At 36.1% G+C, this 26,126-nt stretch overlaps 2 protein-coding genes and 1 non-coding gene across 5 annotated transcripts in view; 1 reads left to right on the top strand and 2 right to left on the bottom strand.

Annotated features, from left to right (window-relative positions):
* RASA1 (RAS p21 protein activator 1) overlaps nucleotides 1-26,126 on the top strand; it is a 116,197-nt gene that overhangs the window by 18,049 nt on the left and 72,022 nt on the right. The gene's annotated exons all lie outside the window — the stretch shown is intronic.
* Nucleotides 6,524-6,635, bottom strand: LOC120365686 (U6 spliceosomal RNA). The gene has a single exon (XR_005580568.1). It is a non-coding gene; the product is annotated as a U6 spliceosomal RNA (small nuclear RNA).
* CCNH (cyclin H) overlaps nucleotides 9,758-26,126 on the bottom strand; it is a 111,913-nt gene continuing 95,544 nt past the window's right edge. For all 3 annotated transcript variants that reach the window (XR_012513253.1, XR_012513257.1, XR_012513260.1), the window contains one exon: nucleotides 9,758-18,236. The gene's annotated coding sequence lies outside the window, so the exon portion shown is untranslated. The remainder of the gene's footprint in view (nucleotides 18,237-26,126) is intronic.

Genomic DNA, 26,126 nt, shown 5'->3' with positions numbered 1-26,126 from the left:
TTTCACTTGTTCATTTTGTACATTCAGTAAAGCCACTGGCTTTCCTTGTATTCTGTAACCTTGCTTGTTAGTTCCATGAGGTTTTTTTGGTCTGGTCTTTGGATTTTCTACCTCGATAGTCATGTCATCTGAGAACGAAGACAATATTATTATTTTTTTCTTTTCCAGTCAATATACCTTTTTCCCTTTTCCTGTTTTACTGCATTAGCTAGGACTTTGGGTATGATTTTGAAAAGCAGTGGTAAGAGGAGGCGTCCTTGTATTTTTCCCCATCTTGGTGGGAAAGCTTTGACGTTCTCACCATTAAATATGGTGTTAGCTGTAGGTTTTTTGGTAGATTTTTTTTTTAAAAATCAAATTGAGGAAGTTCCCTTCTATTCCTAATTTGCTGAGTATGTTAATCACAATGAGGTGTTGGATATTATCAAATGGATTTTCTGCATCTGTTAATATGATCATGTGATTTTTCTTCTTTAGCCTGTTGTAATTGATTATAATGATTTTTTAAAACATTGAGCCAGCCTTGATAAATCCTGCTTGATTATGGTATGTAATTCTCTTTGTACATTGTTGGAAGTAATTTGCTAATATTTTGTTGAAGATGTTTGCATTTATATACATAGGAGAAATTGTAGTTTTCTTTTCCTGTAGTGTCTTCGTCTGGGTTTGGTATTAGGTTAATATTGTCCTCACAGAATGACTTAGGAAGTAACCGCTATGTCTCTGACAGAGATTGTAAAGAATTGGTATTATTTCTTCTTTATATGATTATTAGAATTCACCAGTGAACCCACCTGGATGTAGTTCCCTCTGTTTTTGAAAGTTGTTAGTTATTGATTCAATTTCTTTAATAGACATCGGTGTATTTGGGCTTTTTTTTTCTTCTTTGAGTTTTGGCAGATTGTGTTTTTTAAGGAATTGTTCCATTTCATCTAGATTTGCAAATTTGTGGGTATAGATTTATTTACAATATTAGTTTATTATTTTTTTAATGGCTTTGGGATCAGTAGAGATTAGTAAAGATCTCTTTCATTCCTTATACTAGTAATTTGTCTTCTCTTTTTCTAAGTCTGGTGAGAGGCTTATCAGTTTTATTGATCTTTTAAGTAAAGTTACTTTTGGCTTTGTTAATTTACTTTATTGATTTCTTGTTTTCAGTTTCATTAATTTTTGCTGTAATTTATGTATTTCTCTTTATCTGCTTACCTTGGATATAATTTGCTTTTTTTTCCTTGCTTCCTAAGATGTTTAGATGATTATTATTTAAAATTTTTACTTAAGAGACAGGGTCTCACTACGTGGCTCAGGCTGGAGTGCAGTGGTTATTCCCAGGTGGGATCCCACTACTGATCTGTGTTTTGACCTACTCTGTTTCCAGCCTGGGCTGGTTCACCCCTCCTTAGGCAACCTGGTGGTATCCTGCTTTCACGGGGGTCACCATGTTGATGCCAGACTAATCATGGAGGTTCACTGGGCATAGTGTATTAACAGTCCAGAACTTCTGGATTCTATCAGTTTTTCTGGCTTCACCTTTCAGATAACTGGTAGTACAAGTGTGTGTCAGTGTTCCCAGCTGAAACTCTGATTACTGATTTTTTATCTTTCTATCATGTGCAATTCAAACTATAAGGTTTACTCTAAGCATTGCTTTTGTTTCATCCGACAAGTGTTTTATATTTTCGTTTTAATTTAATATATTTTAAAATTGCTTTCTCATTTTCTCTTTGATTAATGTGTTTATTTAGAAGTGCTTTGGAATTTTCTTGCTGTTTTTGTTATTTATTTCTAGTTTAATTCTGTGGTCTGAGAATAGACGTTGTATGATTTCTGTACTGATGAATTTGTTAAGGCGTGTTATTACCCAGAATGTGGTCTATGTTGTCAAATGTCTCATTCAAGCCTGAAAAGAATGTGCATTCTGCTGTTGTCGGATGAAGTAGTCTATAGATTTCTATCCAGTTGATTGAAAGCACTGCTGAGTTAAACGATATCTTTACTGATTTTTTTTTTTTTTTTTCTGTCTGGATCTGCCCATTTATGATAGAGTCAGGTTGAAATCTCAACTCTAATGATGCATTTATGTAATTCCTCTTCAAGTTCTGTTTTGTTTTTTTTTTTTTCATTTATTTTTACTCTCCAGTGGTTTTCTTGAGATATTGATCCCTCTATCATTACTTAATGCCTGTCTTTATTCCTGGTAACTTTTCATGCTCTGGAGTTGGCTCTGTTTGAAATTAATATAGCTTCTCTCACTTTCTTTTGATTAGTGTTAGCATGGTGTATCTTTTACCATCCCTTTGCTTTTAATCTGTATGTGTTTTTTATATTTAAAATGGGTTTCTTGTTCATATGGTAGGATCTTTTTTGGTGTACTGTGACAGTGTCTTTTAATTGGTATATTAGACTTGATGTTTAAAGTGGTAATTGATATAAATTAAATCATATATCTTACTATTTTCTGTTTTTTGCCCTGTTTCTTCGTAACTTTTTATTATGCTCTTTTTCTGCCTTTTGTGATTTGAGTATTTTATTTGATTTCATTTTTCTCTCATTTTTGAGCACATCAGTTTGTGTTTGTGTATGTGTGTGTATGTATTTTTTTTTTAAACACTGTCTCACTGTGTCACCCAGGCTAGAGTACAGTGGCGTGAGGTTGTCTCACTGCAGCTCTACCTCCCTGGCTCAAATGATCTTCCCACCTTTGCCTCATGAGTAACTGGGACCACAGGTGCAAATTTTTGTGCCTCCCCCCCACCCTACAGAAACAGAGTTTTGCCGTGTTGCCCAGGCTGGGTCTCAAACTCCTGGGCTAACAGCAGTCCACTCACTTTGGCCTCCCAAAGTGCTGGGATTACAGGCATGAGCCACGACGTCTGTCCCCAACTTTTTTTTTTTTTTTTTGGGATGGAGTCTCACTGTGTTGCCCAAGCTGGTCTCTTGGGCTAAAGCAGTCCACTTACCTTGGCCTCTCTAAGTGCTGGGATTATGGGAATGAGCCACCATGCCTGTCCCTCACTTTTTTTTTTTTTCTTGAGATGGAGTTTCGCTCTGTTACACAGGCTGGAATGCAGTGTCATTATCTCGGCTCACAGCAATCTCTGCCTCCCGGACTCAAGCTGTTCTCCTGCTTCAGCCTCCCAAGTAGCTGTGATTACAGGTGTGCGCCTGGCTAATTTTTGTGTTTTTAGTAGAGATGGGATTTTGCCATGTTTACCAGGCTGGTCTTGAACTCCTGACCTCAGGTGATCTACCCATCTTGGCCTCCCAAAGTGCTGGGATTACAGGCATGAGCCACTGCTTCTGGCCTTTTTAAAAATTTTTTTTGAACTTAAGTGTTTACCCTGGAGCTTGCAATATACATTTACAGTTTATAGAAGCACACTGTCAAATAATACTGTATTGCTTTGTGGGTTGTGTAAGTACTATATAATAACAAAATATTCCTGTTTCATTGCTTTTTCTTTTGTCCTTTTCTGTCTTGTCATTCATTTCACTTACGCATATATATCATTGCTATTATTTTGAACAAACTGTTACCTTTTAGCTGAATTAAAAGTAAGAAAAATAAAAGTTTTTATTTTACCTTCACTTATACTCTCAAGTTCCACCTTTCTGAGTTTCTGACCTATATCATTATCCTTCTCTATCATGAAATTATTTTAATATGTCTTGCAAGGCAGGTCTACTGGCAACATCTCTCTTCAATTTTTGTATGAGAATTTCTTTATGTTTCTTTCACTTTAGATAGTTTCACATGGTATAAATTTTTAGGTTCATGGTTTTCTTCTCTCAACACTTTAATATTTCATTGTACTCTCCTCTGTTTGCACTGTTTCTGAGGAGAAGCTGGTCTGTGGTAGGCAAGGTGTTTTTTGTCTCTGGCTTCTTTTAAGATTTTTTTCTGTATCTTTGATTTTCTGAAGCTTGAACATGATAGGCTTAGTTTTTTTTTTTTTTTTTTTTTCTTTTAAGGTTTTTTGGGGCCCCAGTCTTAACTGTTATCTGAATTTTATGGATCTGTGGTTTGGTGTATGATATGAACTGGGAAATTCAGTCATTATTGTTTCCTTGTGTTACCAGTATATGTAAGTTACACCTTTTTTAAGTTGTCCTACGGTTCTTGAATGTTTGGTGCTCTCTTTTTCCTCTCTTTTTTTCTTTGTTTTTCAGTTTTGGAAGTAGTTTCTGTTGTTAGGCCCTTAGGCTCAGAGGTGCTTTCCTTAGCTGTGTCCAGTCTGCTAATGAAGCCATTAAAGGCATTCTTCGTTTCTGTTACATTGCTTTTGATTTCTAACACATCTTTTTTATCCTTTCTTAGAATTTCCATTTCTCTGCTTACATTGTCTATGTATTTGCAAATTGTCTACCTTTTTCATACAGCACCTAGCATATTAATCATAGTTTTAAAATATTCCCTGTCTGGTAACTCTGGAATTCCTGTCTGCTTTTGATGCTTTGTCTGTCTCTTCAGATTGTTTTTTGCCTTTTGTTATGTCTTGTAACTTTTTATTGAAAGGTATACATGATGTACTGGGTAAAAGGAACTGCTGTAAATAGGCCTTTAGTGTTGTAGTTAGAAGGGAAGGATTGTATAGTCCTATTATTAGGTCTTGGTTTTTTAGTTAACCTGTGCTCCTGGACTGTGAAAGTAACCATTGCTTTTCAGTCCCCCGGCCTTATTCCTGTTGCCTTTAGGTGAGACAGAATGGCTAGAAGGGGCTTGAATTTGATATTTCCCTTCCCTCTTGTGAAAGTCTAAAGTGAACTGGAGTTGTTCACAGTATTTCTTTACACACACGTAGGTTAGGCTCTGGTAAATTAGTTTTTGTTCAAGGCAGGCCTTGTTAAGAACTGATAGCTCTGGCATATTTCAAAAGTGTTCATTTTTCCTTCCCCCTACCAGAAGCACAAATAACAGATTTTTCTCTGATATTTGCTGTAAGGGCGTGGTAGAGCTCCAGGAGGTAAAATTCACAAAAGTGTGAGGGCTTCACATGACTGGATCTTCCTGAAGTTTTTGTCATTTTTCTGCACTGACTCTCCAGCAATTTGTCATTATAGTTTAAGCCTTCTTACTCTGGCACTAGTTCCCAGGGAGGTTTCTGCTTGTGGGTTTCTGCTGTGATGACTTGTGATTTTTCTCTGTCTGTCTGCCTGACTGTCTCTCAATTTTGGGGGACAGTGGTTTGCCCTGTGACTTCACTATTCTGAAGACTCTAATAAGAGCTGTTGATTTTTCAGTTTGTTCAGCTTTTTACTTGTTAGGATGGAGTGGTGACTTTTAATGTTCTTATGTGTAAAGATGGAACAGGAAACTGACAGCAGCTTACAGGTTTTAGGTTACATGTTATAAAGGGGTTAAAAAGAGATTGATTTGTGAGAATTTGGAGGCTAAATCCTTTTAGAGAATGAGTAGTTAGAAGGGATATCAAAATAAGGGAACGTTTTTTCCAAATAGCAAAAGATAATATTTGATAGATAATAATTTTTAGTCCTAATAGTAAATATTAAGCTATCTTTTAAATCAATCATTAAGGTTGGATTTTTGGTTTTTACTTTAGTGTATTTGAAAGTAAATGATACTTTATATTCAATATTTGCTGACATATTTAATCAAAACCTAGAGAATTGTGGTAGACATTGTATAGAAGAAAACAATTTTGAACAAAGAGAGGGACTTACTAGCCAATTAACAAGTGTCAACTGTTTCATAAGCATGTCATAGTGTTTCCTAAATTGTGCACTGCATTGTTCAGTTTAAGGAATTAGTGTTCTGTGACCCTTTGACAGTTAAATAATTTGAGAACTTCTGCATTTTGTGTCTGTGCTCTTAGAAATCCAGAATGTACATTAACCCATTTATGCCTATGTCCATTAATGGAATACTAAGCAGGTGGGAGTTCTTTATATCTCGCTCAAGGTCATCGCCAAGGTCCGATTTTTTACACTAAAAAAATTGCAACCTAGGCATAAATACAAGAGTCCTATGAGTCATTAATATGCTAAACAGACTTTCTTGTTTAACTCTGCTTTTTCTAAACTTACATCCCTAGTAGTCATTCTTTGCAGGCTGTGTTTTGCGAAACACAGCAATAGCAAGTAGTTAAGTTTCTATCTACCTGCTGCTTACAGTGGGAGTAGTATAGAGGAAGAACCCAAGTTTAGCCTTTGGAAAACCTGAGTTTGTAGTTTTTATTGCTTTTAGTGAATCACTATGTTGGAAAAGCTAATTTAAGTTCCTCGTGTTTGTTTCCTTTTATAAAATATAGTAACATTTCTCCATTTCTAATTCACAGTGATGCTGATGTTTTATAGTTACCAAAAAGGCTATATAATAAAGTACTTACATATAAGGTTTGTTGATAGTTCTTTTTTCTTTTTTTATTTTTATATGTAAGGTATACAACATAATGTTTTGGTATGCATATATGCAGTGAAGTAATTACCGTAACCAAGTAAATTAACATATCCATCTCCTATAGTTAACCTTTTGTGTGTGTGGGGTGGGGGGTAAGAGTGCCTAAAAAATATGGAGTGCTTCACAAATTGGCATGTCATCCTTGAGCAGGGGTCATGTTGATCTTTTCTCTATCATCATTCCAGTTAGTATATATAGTGCTGCAGAAGTGAGCACTGTATCTGGTTCTTACAAAGAATGAAAACGTTTGACACCTGCTTTCTGGTGATAGGTTTGATATTGATGTGAACTGTTCCAGAAGTCAGAAACCTATATAGATGTTGAAAGAATAAATCAGTATGCAAAAGTGAATGGTGTGTAAATAGAGGCAACAATGCTAAGGAGTATACTGTTTTCTTGTAATTTTTTTCCTTTGGACACTGTAATATGTGGCCAAGAGATGACCAATAAAACAAAAATAAATAGATATTTAGTTTTGCTTATTAAGAGTTAAGCTGGAGGCTGAGTGCAGCTCGTGCCTGCAATCCCAGCCCTTTGGGAGGCCAAAGGAGAGAGGACTGCTGCATGAGCCCAGGAGTTTAATACCAGCCTGACCAACATAGGGAGACCCTGTCTCTACAAAAAATAAAAATAAAAAGTTTAATAGGGCATAGTGGTGGCACACCTGTGGTCCCAGCTACTTGGGAGGCTGGGGTGGGAGATCACTTGAGCCAAGCGGTTGAGGTTACAGTGAATTGTGATCTAGTCACTGCATTCTCACTTGGGTGACAAAGCGAGATCTATCTCATAAGCTGGGCACTTGGCTCCTGCCTATAATCCTGGCTACTGCCTATAATCCTACTCATAATCCTCCTGAGGCCAGGAGTTTGAGACCAGCCTGGGCAACCTAGCAAAACCCTGTCTCAAAAAAATATTAAAAAGAGTTTAGATGGTTTACAAGAAAGCTTCCATAGCTGGGAAGCTTATCCTACTTACTAATGACAGAAATATAGTTGAAACATGATAAAGTTTTGGATGAAATCTTATTTACTTAGAGATGGAGTCTCGTTCTGTCGCCAGGCTGGAATGCAGTGGAGCTGCAACCTCTGCTTCCCGGGTTCAAGTGATCCCCCTGCCTCAGCCTCAGAAGTATCTGGGACTGTAGGCGCACACTACCACGCCCAACTAAGTTTTGTATTTTTAGTAGCGAAGGGGTTTCACCTTGGCCAGGATGGTCTCTGTCTCTTGCTCTGGTGATCTGCTCACGTTGGCCTCCCAAAGTTCTGGGATTATAGGTGTAAGCCACTGCACCCAGCCTTATGCAGTTATTTTTAAGATCTTATCTACAATTCTATTGATTTTGTTGTAAGGATGTTAAAATGAGTTTTAGAATAATGCCTATAGTAGTTGAGGATGCAAGAGCTTTTTATATGAAAATACTCAGATTTGTATTGAAAACGTTTAAAAGATGGGTATATGATTAAAATTTACATAATGAACAGAGAAAATGAAAAAATGGTGACAGAATCCTGAGAGGTATAAAACTACATATGCCAAAGAGGCAGATGCATAAATTTCTGTCCTGTCTCTGACCTCAGTGGGCATGAGACATTAGTCATGGAAAGGCAGAAAAGATGAGGCAGGGCTAAGTCCTGGCTCTTAGTCACCTATTGACTCAGCTGTTAGTAGCGACCACTGCGTCTTAGGCTGCTGAACAGGACATAATGTGAGTTTTCAAGTTATCACAGTTGTAGCCTCTACAAGTATTTGGCAATATTGGGGGTTAAGGAAGATTAAGTCTAAGATAATATAACAGATGATAGAGAGGGTAACAGCTGGACAGTGCATTGTTTTCAGGTGTTTAATGTAGATACAATTTTTACTAATGTTTTATATATGTACAATTACAATATGCACATATGAATATTTTAAAGCATGCTCCCTTTAGTGTTGAAGTGAAAGTTTTAGTATAGAGTTTTTCTGTATTTAGAATTACTTTTTTTCCTTGAGTATACTTTTTATGGAAGTATAACACAATAAAGCTTAGTATCTTGAGTGCTCAGTGCACTGAATTTTAACAAGTGGATGTACCTGTGTAATCCATACTTAAAGAACCCCAGAATATAATCAGCATCTTAGATGTCTTTTTGTGCCTGCTTTCTGCCTAATACTCACACCACCTTTTCCCAAAAAAGCAAAATTTTAACTCCTTATATCCTAGATTATTAACGACTTTTTGAATTTTATATGATATAATTGAATCATATACAGGTTGTGTTTCCCCTAATGCTTAGGAGCAGAAATGTTTCAGATTTTGTATTTTTTTTGGACTTTATTTCCATTATACCAGTTGAGCATCCCTGATCTGAAATCCAAATACTCCAGTGAACATTTCCTTTGGGTGTCATGGTGGTCCTAACAATTTCAGATTTTGGAGCACTTTGGATTTCAATTTTTCAGATGAGGGATACTCAACTTTAATATCTATTCCTTTTTTTGAGACAGAGTTTTGCTCTTCTTGCCCAGACTGGTGTGCAGTGGCGCAATCTCAGCTCACCCCAACCTCCGCCTCCTGGGTTCGAGTGATTCTCCTGCCTCAGCCTCTTGAATAGCTGGGATTACAGGCATGCACCACTACGCTCAGCTAATTTTGTATTTTCAGTAGAGTCAGGGTTTCACCATGTTGATCAGGCTGGTCTTGAACTGCTGACCTCAGGTGATCTGCCTGCCTCAGCCTCCTGATTATAGGCATGAGCCACTGCACCCAGCCAATATCTATTCTTTTGTGTGTTACTTTATTAACTTTGTTATGTTTATGAGATTTATTCATTTTGTTGTATATAGCACTATTTTACTCATCTCCATAGCTGGTGTTACATTGTGACTATACCAGCAGTATATTATTTTTTTCTATTGGTGATGGATATGACATTTAGATTGTGTCTAGTTTGACTGTTACAAATAGCATTACTATGAATTTTCTGATAATGACTTTTGATGAACATATATAGACATTTATGTTATACACCTATAATCAGAATTGCTGGGTCATAGGATGTTCATATAATAAGCTTAGGTATTGCCGAATAGTTTTGCAAAGAGTTTGTACCCATTTAAATTCTGAGTAGCAATGTGTGAGAATTCTAGTTGCTCTACATTCTTGTGAAGACTTAGTATTGTTTACTCTTTTCATTGTAATGATTTCGGTGGGTTGGTGGTGTAATGGCTCTTGTGGTTTTAGTTTTTATTTTCTTGATGTGATAACTAATGGAAATGTGTATCTTTTCACATGTTTATTGGTCATTTCTGTAACCTCTGTTCAAGTGGCTGTTCAAGTCTTTTGTCCAGTTTTCTATTGGTTTGTCTTTCTTTTTTTTTTTTTTTTTTTTTTATGTATTTCTGGTTATTCTCTGTCTTGGCTGTGAGTCCTTTGATGAGTATATATCTTAGAGAAATCTTCAATTTTGTACTTTTTTTTTTGACCAGAAATTAATATCAGTTTTTCTCTTTGTGGTTGAAGTGTAACACACATAAAGCATAGTGTTCTAAATGTTCAACACAATGAATTTTAACAAGTGCATGTTCCTATGTAATCCATACATAAAGCACTGTAGAATGTTACCAGCATCCTAGATGTCTTTTTGTGCCTGCTTTCTGCCTAATATGCAACCATCTCTTACCGAATAAACAGAATTCTAACTTCTTACATCCCAGATTATTGCTGATTTTTTCAGTTTTATATAATAAAATTGAATCATATACAGATTGAGGGTTTTTGAGTCATGTCTGAGAAATCTTTGCCTGCTCCAAGGAGATGAATATATTTGCCTGCGGTTCTTTCTAGAAGCTTTATTATTTTATCTTTTTCTTTTAGATGTAATATACATACGGAATTAATTTTTGTGAATGGAGCAAGGAAGAGGTCAAGATTCATTTTAAAAAATGTGGGTATCTAGTTGACCCATTTCCATCAAGTGAAAAGCTCATACTTTTTAAAAAGGCTTACCATGGTCATGAATCAATGGCAATAGATGTGTGAGTTTGTTACATCTCACTCTGTCTCATTGGTCTATTTGTCTATCCTTACATTCTTAATGTATAATAGCATGACTGATTGTCCTTCAGTAAGACCTGTCTCTTTTTCACTACTGAAATTGATATTTTGTGACCTTTTTCATTTGTTCAGTCTTCCTCTAGTTACCAATTTCGTTAATCTTGCCAAGAACCAATTTTTCATTTGTTGAAGTCTTATGTTGTACCTTTGCTTCTGATTTCATTAATTCTGTCCTGTTTTCTTTCTGTCTTCTCAGGTTTACCTTTTTGTCTTTTCTAATTTCTTCAGTAGATACTTAAATAATTCTTCTCAGTCTTCTTTTTAATATAATCATTTAAGGTTACAGATTTCCCTCTAAGCATAACTTCAGCTACATGTCACAATTTATTATATGACCTATCTGCATTTGATTTCTTCACAAGCATATTGTGAAGACATATTTCCAAATAGATGACAATCTTACAGTTTTTTAGGGATTAGTAATTTTTTTTTTTTTTTTTTTTTTTTTTTTTTTGAGATAGAGTCTCACTCTGTCGCCAGGCTGGAGTGCAGTGGTGTGATCTTGGCTCACTGCAACCTCTGCCTCTCGGGTTCATGCGATTCTCCTGCCTCAACCTCCCGAGTAGCTGGGACTATGGGTGCCCACCATGATGCCCAGCTAATTTTTTATTTTTAGTAGTGACAGGAGTTTCACCATGTTGGCCAGGCTGGTCTCGAACCCCTGACCTTATGTTCTGCCTTCCTCGGCCTCCCAAAGTGCTGGGATTACAGGCGTGAGCCACTGCGTCTGGCCATGTAATTTCTTGATTAGTTCTCTTGAGAGAACATGCTCTGAATGATTTCTCTCCTTTGAAATGAGACTTGCTTTTTGATTCAGCATATGATTTTGGATGAATGTTCTATGTTCACTTGAAAGGAATACATGCATACACATACACTTTTATTAGATGCAGTTTTCTTCATAGGTCAGTTATATTTATGAATCTTGGTTATATCTTTCATATGTTCACTGATTTTTTTCTTTTATCTCCTTTTAAAATAAACTGTTAAGAAAAATAATGTAGTTTCCCATCCTTCTATTGTGGATTTATTATTTTAGGGGATTTATCTGTATAGAACATGTATAGTTTTAATTTTGCTTTATATTTTTCTAATGAATTGGTTCTTGTATTATTATGAAATGTCTCTTCTCTTTGATACTTCTTGTCTTTTTTTTTTTTTTTTTTTGAGATGAAGTTTTGCTCTTGTCACCCAGGCTACACTGCAGTGGCACAATCTTGACTCACTGAAAACTTCATCTTCTAGGTTCGAGTGATTTCTCTTGTCTCAGCCTCCTGAGTAGCCAGGATTACAGGTGCCCACCACCACACCCGGCTAACTTTTGTATTTTTAGTAGAGTCAGGGTTTCACCATGTTGACCATGGCTCATGTCGAACTCCTTACCTCAGGTGGTACATCTGGCTTGGCCTCCCAAACTGCTGGGACTAGAGGCGTGAGCCACCACTCCTGGCTGATATTTCTTGTCTTAAAATCTAGTTTATCTGACATCAGTTTTCTTTTGATTAGTGCTATTATGGTAAAACTTGTGTTCTTTTACTTTCAGCCTTAGTTCTTATATTAAAGATATAAGTGGGTTTTATTGTTTTATATAGCCTGAAATCTTAGGCTTTTAGTGGTTGTCCTAAAGATCACAATATGTATCATTGGCTTATTACAGTCTACTGAAAAAATTTACTTTTACTACTTCCCTAACAATGCTAGGAACTTAGAGCATCTGAACTTCACTTATCTTTCTGGTTTTTACATTATTGCTTTGCATGTTTATTATGCACTTTTTCTTTTTTTTTTATTTGACATGAAGTTTTCCTCTGTTGCCCAGGCTGGAGTGCAGTGGCACCATCTCAGCTTACTGCAACCTCTGCCTCCTGGGTTCATGCAATTCTCCTGCCTCAACCTTCCAGGTGGCTGGGATTGTGTCACCACGCCCAGCTAATCTTTGTATTTTTAGTAGAGGTGGGGTTTCACCATGTTGGGAGGCTGGTCTTAAACTCCTGACCTCAAGTGGCCTCCCAAAATGCTGGGATTACAGGCAGGAGCTGTGGCCAGCCTATTGTATATGTTTTAATACTCAGATGTTACTGCTTGTCAGTGTTTGTTTACCCATATATTTACTCTTTATGATGCTCTTTATGCTGCATTTCCATTCTTTTCTGTAGGATAGAAACTTTTTAATCTCTTTTTTTTTGGCCTACGGAACTTCTTTTAGTACTTTTTTTTTTTTTTTTTTTTGTAAACATTAGTTGTCAAATATAGTTTATCTGAAAATGTACTTGTTTTTGTTTTTGAAGAATATCGTCTCTGTGCATTAGATTCTAGATTCACAGTTTCTTTCTTTCAGAAATTTGAAGATATTCCATTCTCTCTGCTTTCCAGTATTTTTGTTGCAAAGTTAGCAAAAAATGTTATTGCTGTTTCTTTAAATATAACGTCTTTCTGATTTGACTGCTTTTAAGATTTAGTCTTGCCAAAGAACAAAACCATGAGCATCTTGTTACCCAACTTCAAAGTATATCACAGGATACCTGTAATCAAAATAGCATGGTACTGGTACAAGAACAGACACATAGACCAATGGAACAGGTTAGAGAACTTAGAAATAAGATCACACACCTACAACTATTTGATTTTTGACAAACTTGACAGAAGCAATGGGGAAAGGACCATTCAATAAATGGTGTTCGGATAACTGGCTACCCATATGCAAAAGATTGAAACTGGATCCCTTCCTTACACCATGTACAAAAATTAACCCAAATTTACAAGGAAAATAATCCATTAAAATGTGGGCAAAGGGCATAAAGAGACATGTTTCAAAAGAAGACATATATGTGGGCAACAATCAGATGAAACGAAGCTCAACACCACTAATCATTAGAGAAATGCAAATCAAAGCCACAATCAGATACCATCTCACACCAGTCAGCATGGCTGTTATTAAAAGTTCAGAAAATCACAGATGCTGGTGAGGTTGTGGAGAAAAAGGAATGCTTATACACTGTTGGTGGGAGTGTAAATTAGCTCAATGGTTGTGGAAAACTGTGTGGCAATTCCTAAAAGGCCTTAAAGACAGAAATACCATTCAACCCAGTAATCCCATTACTGGGTATATAACCAAAGGAATATAAATCACTCTATTATAAAGACATGTATGTTCATTGCAGCACTATTTATGATAGCAAAGACATGGAATCAGCCTAAACGCCTATCAGCAGTAGACTGGTTAAAGAAAATGTGGTACATATACCATGGAATAGTATGCAGCCAATACAAAGAACAAGATTATGCCATTTTGCAGGGTCATTGATGGAGCTGGAAGCCATTATCCTCAGCAAACTACAGGAAGGGAAAATCAAATACTGCATGTTCTCACTTACAAATGGAAGCTGAATGATGAGAACACATGGACACATAGAGGGGAATAACACTAGGGCCTAATTGAGGGTGGAGGGTGGGAGGAAGGAGAGGATCAGGAAAAATAAGTAATGGGTACTAGGCTTAATTAATATCTGGGTGTTGAAATAATCTGTATGACAGACTCCCATGACACACATTTACCTGTGTAACAATCCTGCACGTGTACCCCTAAACTTACAATAAAAGTTGAAAAAAGAATTTAGTCTTGCCTTTGGTTTTTAGCATCTTTACTATAATATGCCTATATGTGTCCTTTAAAAAAAAAAATGTTGCTGGAGTATATAGAAATCCTTGAATCTTTGCCCTTAATATTTTTCATTGAGTTTGGAAAATTCTTGACCATTTTTCTTCATATTTTGCTTTTGTTCTACTCCCCATTGCCTCCTTTCTGGTACTGTACATGTATATTTACCCTCCCACCACCTGCCCCTTTTTTGAGGCAGGATCTCACTCTGTCACCCAGGCTGGAGTGCAGTTGGTATGATCATGACTTACTGCATCCTTGAACTCCAAGGCTCAAGCAGTCTTCTTGCCTCAGTCTCCTGAGTAGCTGGGGACTATAGGTGTGCACCACTGTGCACAGCTTATTTGTTTTAGAAAACCTTTTTTGTAGAGATGACAGTCTTGCTTTGTTGCTCAGGCTGCTCTTAAACTCCGGTTTCAAGTATCTTCCCTTGGTAGCCTCTGAAGTGTTCAGATAACAGGTGTGAGCCACCTTGCTCAGCCAGTTAGCCAGTTTTAAAAACAATGTCTCATTCATCTTTGTTTTTTGGGGGTAATAAGTTGTGCATATTAATGAAAACGTTATCTTTTTTTAATTTTATTTTTTATATTATACTGTAAGTTCTGGGGTACGTGTACAGATCGTACAGGACTGTTAACATAGGTGTACACATACCATGGAGGTTTGCTGCATCCATCCCCCTGTCATCTACATTAGGTATTTCTTTTAACGTTATCCCTCCCCAATCCTCCGACCAGCTGCTATTCCTCCCCTACTTCCCCCACCCCCCGCTGTCCCTCCTCTAGCCACCCCAACCCCCAACAGGCCCGATGTGTGATATTCCCCTCCCTGTGTGCATGTGCTCTCATTGTTCAACACCCACTTATGACTGAGAATATGTGGTATTTGGTTCTCTGTTCTAGTATCAGTTTTCTGAGAATGATGGTTTCCAGTTTCATCCATGTCCCTGCAAAGGACATGAACTCATCCTTTTTATGGCTGCATAGTGTTCCGTGGTGTATATGTGCCACGTTTTCTTTATCCAGTCTATCATTGATGGGCATTTGGATTAGTTCCAAGTCTTTGCTATTGTAAACAATGCTGCAATGAACACACATGTGCATGTGTCTTATAGTAGAATCATTTGTAATCCTTTGAGTATATACCCAGTAATGGGATTGCTGGGTCCATTCATCTATATTCTTTTCTGTACTTTCTTTTTTTCTGCATTACTGTTTGACAGATACCACTTTTCTGTATTTTCTGTCCTTGTTTTCTTATTATGCTCTAGTGAGTGTATTTTCTATGAAACTTTTCAAATTATTAGCTTCTTAAAATATGCCCAATCTGCTGTTAATATTATTATATTTAGCTCTTAATTTTATAAATTTGATTACTTTTTAAATATTCAAATTTCATGGTTAAATTCCATCTTTATTTTTATTTTGTCTTTTCCTATGTTTTCTTGAATAACTGTTATAGCTTTCTGTTTGTAATTTTAAACTGTATTCCCCTGTGGCTCCAAAATGGATAATTTGTGACTTTTTCTTCTTTGATTAGTCTTAACAAAATGTTAACTCTTTCTCTCCAAGAACCAACTTTTGATCTTTTTTCTGAAGTTTTATATTATGTATCTTTGTTTCCTTTATTTACTTTTACTTCTGTGTATATTGATTTATTTAGTGGATGAAATTTCCAGAATCTGTCTTACTTTGTTTGTTTTCTTGTATCCTGTCTCTTGGCATGTGTTACATTTTAGTTAAATGTCAGACATTGCGTTTGACAATTTTATAGTATAGGTTATCTGAATGATCATTTGCTATAGAGGATGGCTTAGCGTTTCTTCTGTTAAGCAGATAGAGTGCAGTTAGATCACCTTAATCACAAAACTTTTGCATGCTCCAGATTTGTGTACATATAGTTTATGTCTGCACAGTGATGAAATTGCCTAAAGACACGTTTCCTAGAATGTATCCCTGTCTTTAAGCAATGCATAGATTGTTAAGTTTTCTAATAGGCAATGCATATTTTCATACAGGGAAAAAATACGACATATAAATAAAGGTACTCTTTAATTAAAAAGATCTCTTTCTGCCACTGGCTCTGTTTCCCAGTTAGACTTTTTAGGGTCAATTATTTACTATTTCTGTGTATATTGATTTATTTAATAGATGAAATTTCCAGAACCTGTCTTATCCCAGGCACTATTTTATTTTAGATACTTAGGATAAATGAATAAACAGATTAAGATAACTGTTGCTCTGTAGGTTATATTTTGCTAGGAGGAGACATGTAATAAATATAAGCACATAAATAGTATAGAAGAAAGTAAATGCTACTGCAAAAAGGAAAAAGTAATCAGGTAGGATAATAGGGCACTGGCAATACCAGAGAAGAAGTTGCCATTTTAAATAGGGTGATCAAGATTAGGACTCATTGATTGAAATTTTTATACAAAGATTTGAAGATAAATGTGTGGTAATACACACGGTGTGTTTGTGTACTTGTGAATATTTAAACTGCTTTACTCTTTTAAGTAGCCACATAGTTTTCTGTTGGATGTACATAATTTATTTACTCTTATTTCTAGTGATTAGATGAGTTTTACCTAATCCAATGATACTGAAAACAGCCACAGTGATGATCCTTTCTTGTGTTATGTGAACACATACGTATCTTGTATTTTGCCTGCTTTCACCCATGGTTTGTACTGTCAAATCTCAGTCTTTGTATATTTCTTTGACTTTGGTTTTTGTTTTGGCTTTTAAGTAAAGATTATAATATATATCAGTATTTTATACATACACCTATAGTTTTTATAGTATTTTAAAAAAATAATACTTTAACTTGTTTGACATTTAATTTGGCATGGTTTAGGATTCTAAGTTGATTACTTTCCAAGCATTGAACTGAATGTCGCAGCAATATTTGTTGAATATTTTTTGTGATATGCCTTCTATTATACATTAAATTTTTATATGTGATAAGATGCTTTTCTAGGAATTATGTGTATGTGCTAGTTGAAAGCTTCTACTTGTTGGGTGACTTGAAGGCAGGGCTTTACCAGGAAAAAGAGGAAGGAGAGGTAATGCTTTAACTACAGGAAAGACTTCTGTTATTGGCTGGGGCTTGACTTCTGTCAAGCAGCTTGTTGCTGTTGAAGGTAATTTAGGTAATAATTGACTGCTTTGAGGTTCATTTCTTTTTTTCTTTTCTTTTTCTTTTTTTTTTTTTAATTAAATATGGAGTTTCCCTCTTGTTGCCCAGGCTGGAGTGCAGTGGTGCAATAGTGGCTCACCTCCACCTCCCGGATTCAAGCGGATCTCCTGCCTCAGCCTCCTGAGTAGCTGGGATTATAGGCATATGCCACTATGCCCACCTAATTTTGTATTTTCAGTGGAGATGGGGTTTCACCACGTTGGTAAGGCTGGTCTTAAACTTGCGACCTCAGGTGATCTGCCCTCCTTGGCCTCTCAAAGTGCTGGGATTACAGGCATGAACCACTGCGCCTGGCCTTTGAGGTTATTTGTGAATAACTTTAAGTTATATGTAAGATATGCCTAAATAATTTCTGAAATTGTGTTAAAGATGAGGATCATAGCAAACTATCAAGAAGAAAATAAGGAATATTAAAAAAGAATTCCTTAAATGCATGATTCATCTAAAGAAAAATTACTAATCAAGAGAGACTGGAATTTATCATCAAAATATTTGTAACCAAAGGAAAGATTCAAAGCTAGAAAGTTAAATTTAAAACATATCAATAAAATATAGAGTTGTATTAATACATTATTTAGAAATAACTTATTTCCAGAGTTATTTTTTATGACAGAGTTGATCTTACTTAAAAACAATGACCACCAAAAATTTACAACTAATGAAGGCTAAGTAGGCTCTGAATAAAGAAGTAGGAAGGAATGAAAATTATGGTTAAAATATTGGTGATGATCTTGTCTTTCATGTAGGCACTGACAGACTTAGTTAAGGCTGTTCAAGAAAGTGATTGGAATGGCTTTCCTATTGATAGTCTCTTCTAGCCTTCAGTAGTGTTCCAGACCATGGGGTTTCCTGACACCCTTTCAAGAGATCTGTAAAGTCAAATAATTTTCATAATATTAATGCATTATTTACCATTTTCAGTTTTTTGACATTTGCACTATGGTATAAAGCAAAAACTTCTGATGCCTTAGTATAAATTAATGTAGTAATTGCATTAATGTACCAAATAATTCATTACCATGTAATTTATGCATCAAACTATACTAGTAATTACTGTATTTTCTTTGCTGCCACATAGCTGTAGGAAAAAAAAAAACCAGTTCCAGTTAAGAATGTCTTTGATAGAACAGTAAAAATTATTAATTTTATTAAGCTGCAATCATTGAGTATATGTCCTTTTAGCATTTTGTGAGTTGAAAGAACACATCATACTATATCCTGAAGTGCAGTGTCCTTAGAAAAAGTAGTTATGCAATTACTGAGTTGATAGCTGAACTAGCCACTTCTTTTATGGCACATTAGTTTTACTTTGAAGAATAACTGACAAACTATGGTTATTTAGACTTCAGTACATGGCAGACATTTTCTTGAAAAAGAACTAAGTAAGCCTGTTACTTCAAGGAAACAAAAACTGGCAGTATTTGGTGCTTTCAGGCAATATTTAAATTTTCAAGCAAAAATTAGAATTTTGGAGGACTTGTATTTGCAACTGTGACTTTGAGGGCTTCCCAAATACTTAATGAATTTTCGGTTGAGATTGATGGTTGTCAGAAGTCTCTGAGACCACTCTCAGGTTCAGTGATTTGCTAGAAGGACTAACAGAACATGGCAAAACTGTTATACTCACAGTAATAGTTTATTATAGCAGAAGGTTGCAGTTTAAAATCAGCAATCAAAAGAGGTGCATAGGGCAGAGACTAGATGCAAGCTTCCAGTTGCTTTGTCCCAGGGGAGTCATAGGGACAGTGCTTAATCTTCCCAGCAACAGTATGTGACAACACGTGTCAAATATTACCAACCAGGAGAACTCACCAGAGTCTTGGTGTCCAGGGATTTTAAGGCCTAAAGTGCCCACATTGCTGACTTTAGTAACTCCATCTGTTTTGACTCCAGAGGTCAGACTGATATTACATGGACCAAGGCCCCTACCATAAATTACATTGTTAGTATAATCTGAATGGTGTGGCTCAAGGTTTTCAGTAAACAAAGGATATTTTTATTAAGCAGGATATTTCAGTGGCTTAGAGGTTAACTCCCAGGAGGTGGGCAAGGGCCGGCCCTTTTCTTTGGAATATCGAGGGTGTGGACAGCCTAGCCCTACTAAGTTATTAATCCTTTACTGCATCCTGGTGATATATAAGGAATGTAATGTTTTGATACTGTAATCAAATGTGTTAATATCTGGAAGATCTGCATAGCTCAGTGAAGTGATATTTTTCAGATGACCGCTGCGTGATGCAACTCGTGATAAGCATCAGTAAATGATAGACCAGTGGATTTTAATGGAATAGAGTGCAGATGTTTATAGATGTGGTGAGATTATACATTTCATCTAACTTACAAGTAACTGTATTAAGTAATATTCTTCATATACTATGAACCAAAGCAATATAGAGCAACATATTGAATGCAGAAACAGATAAGGAAATCTAACTATCTTCTATTAAGTTAGATAGTAAAAATTTGTACAAAAATGTAAGTTGGTGCTACTCTTTTCTCATACATTTTTTTGGAGAATATATTTTACATGAAGAATATGTTACCTGCATTAACAGTTACTCCATTATGTGTTATTTTAAAAATTAATTTGTAAACATTTAAAATTTTCTCAGTTATAATTTCTAATACAGTAAATATTGACAGCTATAACCTATAAAAACAGAAGTTCTTTAGGAGCCAATAATTTTTTAAACCTGTGAAGGAGCCTAGAGACCATTTCACTGGGTCTCCTGTGTCCGGTCTAGAGCTTATCAAAGGATGCGATGAACAACTAAACTAAGGGAAATATAGTTTGCAATTGGAATCTCAGGGGTATCTGGAACCAGGGATTTGAATGCTACCATGAATCTTCATTTTCATCTGTTCATCTGTTTGGCCCTCTCAGCTTCATTCTTTCTTATTAAACACAGGCTCTTCAGAATATTGGAAAATCTAGCAGGCAAATAAACAAGAACTCTTTCTTTGACCTTGCATCATAAATCTTTTGTTATCAGAGAAAAAAGATTTGTTAGCTTAAGCGTGAAAAAATATTTGAAAAGCTTGGTTCAGAGTGCTTATCATGGAATGATCAACTATGAGTAGGCCAGATTATTTTGAAGGAAAATGATAGTTTCCTTGTTGGAATTGAGGGAGAAGGAGTTCCCACAGAGAGGCTCTAAGTGTTTTCCATGAATGGGTGGGTGCTGAACAGGCATTTTACAAATCATCTTTGAGTGTCAACAAGTTGTATAGACAGCAGTTATTATGGGAGTTCAGAGTAGAGAAAGTTAGGGTGTTTAAGTGAGGGAACTCACATTTCTATCTCAGTTTCGGATGTGATCAAATGACATTTTATACTGGCTGATTTTAGGTTTAAAACATCACTTTGGGCACGGGTGGTCTGTAGCTGATATCTTTCAGGTGGTTGAATTTTTGCTCTCCCTGGAGGCATAGGTATTTCTTGAAGAGAAGAGTGATAGATAACTACCACCGTGGGGAAGGACAGTGCAGCTGAGAAATAGCTTGAATGGGAGAGTGAAAGTCATTTTCCAGTTTGGCTAGATAAGTATACTCCAGTAAGAGATTATGACTTTAGAATTTCCGCGTAGGCAGGGCTTTTGACAGATTTGTTTTCCTCATCTCCCACCTGCCATTGCCTACTGTGTTCAAGGCATTATGCCATGTGCCAGACTAAAGGATTGTGATGATGACTTAAATGTCCCCAGTAGCCACAGGCACTTTTATATTAGGTGGAGAAAACAGATATGAAAATGACTTATTGTATTACAGATAAGATAAAATGCCAAAAAAAAAAGTGTAACATATCAGCTGACAGCATGATAGAAGATTAATTATGACCAAGGGATCAAGGAGATGGCACCTAAGCTAGACACTGAAGAATGAGACAGACTTCTGTAGGCAAAGGCATGGCAGTAAGAACATTTCAAATTAAAGGAATAGTACGATCAAAGGTGTAAGGGTCTGAAAGTGCACGTTTGATTTGTTTAAGAGATGGCAGGTAGTCCAGTGGAGTCTGGCCAAGTCATAAAGATTACTGAATGTTGTGCCTATAGTTTAGATTTAATTCTATAATTAATGGGACCTTTTCAGTTTTGATTTGTGTTTCGGGCATAGGTATTTCTGGAGATAATATTATAGATGTATAATAGTACATCTATAACATGTAATATTATAGGTATACAGTAAGAAGACCAGTAAAATTGAAAGGTCTGTTGCAGGAATAGAGAACATAACAAGTAGGAAAGGAAATGACAGGATGGAAGAAGAGAGCAGTAAGAAGGTGTAACTGTTGAGGCTTTTCAACTGATTGGATATGAGGGAAACAGGGTAGAGAAATAGGTCAGAGATACTCATGAGAAGTTTTTATTAGGTTTAATTGTATTTTATTTTTTGATCTTAAAAAAAACCAGCAATAGATGGTTCAGCTCATAGCTTGAGTATCTGGATTGATGTTAATGACAAGTAAAGATGAGAAACAGGAGAGGGAGAAGAGGTAAAGAGAGAGGCTGTGGGAGGAATGATGATGGTTGTTTTTAAAAATAAGTGTTGAGTTTCAGTTGTTGTGATATCCAAATTGAAAGATCCAGTAGAGGGTGGAAATGCAATTCTGTCTTTAAGGGTAATGGGAGAGTTAGGAATTATTTACATTGTTAAATACTCTTTATTGTGACACTGGATGAGTATGACAGATATGGGAAGCTAGGTTATATAAGTGACACTCTCATCTTTAAGTTTGTTTCAGAGATCCTAAATAAAACCTTTTTGAATATTACATCCTTTTGAGGGCATTATATTTGGGAGCTAAGCAGAATGTGTTTTCCAAATTACATGAAGTATAAAGAGCTTTATATTTAAGTGGATATATTATTCTGATTGTCATATTCACTGTGTTCATAAAGAAGTACAGAATTACATCACACCTTCTATTAATGGCTAGCAGGCAAAAACTTGTATCTTAGTCCATTATTGGTTACTGCAGCAGAATATCTGAAACTGGTAATATATTTTTAAAAACTATTTCTTACAGTTTTGGATGCTGGGAAGTCCAAGACTGGGGGGTTGACGTCTGTTGGGGGCCTTCTAGCTAGCTACATCATAACATAGTGGAGGGAGTCACATGGTGAGAAGGTGGGAGGATGCCACCTCAGGTTTCTCCTTCCCTACTTACAAAAACCACCAATCCCATCATGGCCCACCCCCAACCCATTACCTTATTTAATTCTGATTACCTCACAAAGACCCTGCCACCAAATACCATCATTGTATGAATTTGGGGATTAAGTTTCTAACACAGGAAATTTGGGGACACATTCAAATCATAGCAACTTCTGTTTTAAAAAATTTTGTGTTTTTAAAGAAGTGTGCTATCTTTTGGGTTTTTTAGAGAACCTCTCAACATGGAGTAAATACAGAATACTATTTAATAATTTCATGTTAGAATGTTTAATATGGGAGAGAGGTGAACAACTGCTGTCAAGATTATTTTAGGTACTATTAGATAAGTGGCACCTTGAGAATAATAGTATGCTTCCATATTTTTGCATATTAGTGATCAAGCAAATTAAACACTTCCTAGGAATTATGGTTGTCTTACCTCAAAAACAATGTTGATAAGTACACAGAAGGTAAAAAAGTCTTAATTTTAAAAAATGGATATATAGGCTGATCGTTTTTTTAAAATTATTGAAAGTCGTTAGAAATTGCAATAAATTTTTTCTATGATTTCTTCAATAATTTATATTTAAGTTTATTTGTAATTTCATCAAAATTTTAAGTTTATTTGTAATTTCATCAAAAATTTAAAAAATTCTTAAATTTCATCAAAATTAAAAAAAAATCAGTGATTTTAACACAGTGTTAAAATCTGTATACCAATACATTATAAACTGATATTTTTTTAATTTTGATGAAATTAAAAAATTTTTTAAATAGTGTTAAAATCCGTATACCAAGTAATACATTATAAACTGACATTTTTGAATAATTTTCAGAACTATTAATGTTTAACTTTTTTTTTTGCTAGAATGTCCTGAGACCAGATCTGTTTGTTTGAAAAAACAAGTTGCTAGTATAAATTTAAAACAAATACGATGAATGATTAATATGTGCCTTGGCATCTCTTATCTATAACAGATGTGCCCTCTAAGATGTTCTGGCTATGGTACCTGGAAGATAATTCCTTCTTTGCATTGTTACTATAGTTATCTTATTAAGGGCCAGTTGGTTTCAGAATGTACTTTAAGAAATGTGAAAAGGCTGGGTGTGGTGGCTCACGCCTGTAATCCTAGCACTTAGGGAGGCCAAGGCGGGCGGATCATGAGGTTAAAATGTCGAGACCAGCCTGGCCAACACGGTGAAACCCCATCTCTACTAAAAGCACAAAAATTAGCTGGCATGGTGATGTGCACCTGTAGTCCCAGCTACTCAGGAGGCTAAGGCAGGAGAATCGCCTGAACCCAGGAAGTGGAGGTTGCAGAGAGCCTAGATGGTGCCACTGCACTTTAGCCAGCAAAAGAACGAGACTTCATCTCAAAAAAAAAAGACAAATGTGAAAAATAGCTTTGGAAAAAAAAATTAGCTTTTTAGAAGACAGTAATAGATATCTTATTCCGATTCTCCTATCAGTGGATAAACAGTTAAATTGATAATCACAGAAATACTTCAAAGCCAAAGGCTTGTTCTTCATTTTTCTCATTCCTAAATTTTCTACCTCTCTCTCTCAAATTTCATGGCATTTTATTTTATGTGTCAGGATTGCCACTATCTGAATATCTTTCTTTGAGATTTCTAGACCTGTCCCACAGAGACTAAGAATTGAGAACTCAACATGGAGAGTGGGAGTAAGGAAGTTGCATGGTCCTTCCTGTATCTGTTTTTAATACCTTGTGCCTCAGCACCCCTGTTTTGGGGAACTTCCTGCACATAAACTGTCAAAGCCTCTCACAGTTATAGATCCAAAGCTGTTTTTTGGTAACCTGTAGTGTCACTGATTTCTTCTCCATGTGAGAAGAGGAGCTTTGAAATCAAAGAATCTGAGTTTATGGGAAAAGTCACCTGAGTGTGCTACTTGGATACCACTTAAAAAAATTTTTTTTTTTTTGAGACAGATGCTGGTTCTGTTGCCTAGGCCAGAGTGCAGTGGCACAATCTAAGCTTACTGCAACCTCCACCTCCCAAATTCTCATGCCTCAGACTCCCAAGTAGCTGGGATTACAGGTGTGTGCCACTACATCTGGATAATTTTTGTATTTTTAGTAGTCAGGGTTTCATCATGTTGACCAGGCTGGTCTCGAACTCCTGGTCTCATGTGATCAGTCTGCCTTGACCTCCCAAAGTGCTGGGATTGCAGGTGTGAGCCATTGTGCCTGGCAGATACTGCAGATTTGTCCTAACTTCATCTGTGCTTTTTATTACACGGGGTTCTTACTGCAGTCCTTTTGTTCATGCATTCCAGACTTTTAATATATTTCCCCTTAGCTGCCTTCTTTGGCATTTTTACCACAATGCTTAAGGCCTGTCTTCTTCCTCATTAGATGGCCTTGATTACTACTTTATAGAGAGAATAAAAATTACATATTTTCAAGTTCACTCATCACTTAGCTTATTTGTGACCTTAAGGAATTAGACTAGATATCTGAAAGCCTTTTCCATCCCAGATGTTTCATCTTAAAATAATTTTCTCTACTTTTTACTGGGAGGCAACTGTGTATTTGTTCTTTTACCATTCCATAATTGTAGATACTGTGTTTTCACCTATCTTATTCTGTCTCTTCTGTTTTTTTAAGGAAAAGATGACCTTCTTCCCTAGTAAGACTGTTTTTCTCTTGCTCTCTTTTTTTCCTTTTCAGACAGAGTCTTGCTCTATCACCTAGGCTGGGGTAAAGTGGCATGATCTCAGCTCACTGCAACCTCTGCCACCTGGGTTCAAGTAATTCTCCTGCCTCAGCCTCCTGAGTAGCTGGGATTACAGGTGCACACCACCACACCCAGCTAATTTTTGTATATTTTGTAGAGACAGGGTTTTGCCATGTTGTCCAGGGTGGTCTTGAAGTCCTGAGCTCAGTTTGCCTGCCTCAGCCTTTCAAAGATCTAGGATTATAGGCTTGAGCCACTGTGCCTGGCTGTTTTTCTCATACTCTTAAACTCATTTTTTCTCATTTATTTTAGAGCATTGCTTTGTCAAATATCCCCCCTTTATAATAGATAGTTGTAATGAAACAGTTTTCAAAAGGATGTTTAATGTTACTACCATTAGATTAAGAGTAAGGATATAGGGTTGAGATTCATTCCTGGGCTAATATGTTTTCTTGGCATTTTGAAGGGTGCTTTCATATATAGAAATCCAGAGAACAGTTCTACCTGAGCTTTTATTATAACCCCCACAAACATCTGTGAACTCCTACTGCATGCAGAGCACTGTACTAAGAAGGCTATAGGGGATATAAAAATCAGCAAAATTTGGCCTGTTAGAGGAGGAGTTTATGGCCTAGAATAGGGAACATGGAAAAAAGTCCAATGAGATAGAGGAAGATTGATGTATAAATGGAGAGGAGTTTAAAGGAGGCTGTATTAGTTTGTCTTCACCCTGCTCTAAATAACTACCTGAGACTGGGTAGTTTATAAAGAGGCGATGTTTAGTTGACTCACTTCTGCAGGCTGTACAGGAAGCTTGGCTGGGGAGGCCTCAGGAATCTTACAGTTATGGTAGAAGGCAAAGGGGAAGCAAGCACATCTTCACATAGTGACAAGAGAGACAGCAT

Source organism: Saimiri boliviensis, chromosome 1 (assembly GCF_048565385.1).
Source record: "Saimiri boliviensis isolate mSaiBol1 chromosome 1, mSaiBol1.pri, whole genome shotgun sequence".
Classification (NCBI taxonomy): domain Eukaryota; kingdom Metazoa; phylum Chordata; class Mammalia; order Primates; family Cebidae; genus Saimiri; species Saimiri boliviensis.
Note: the sequence above shows the minus strand (reverse complement) of the source record. Positions and strands in the feature narration are given on the sequence as shown.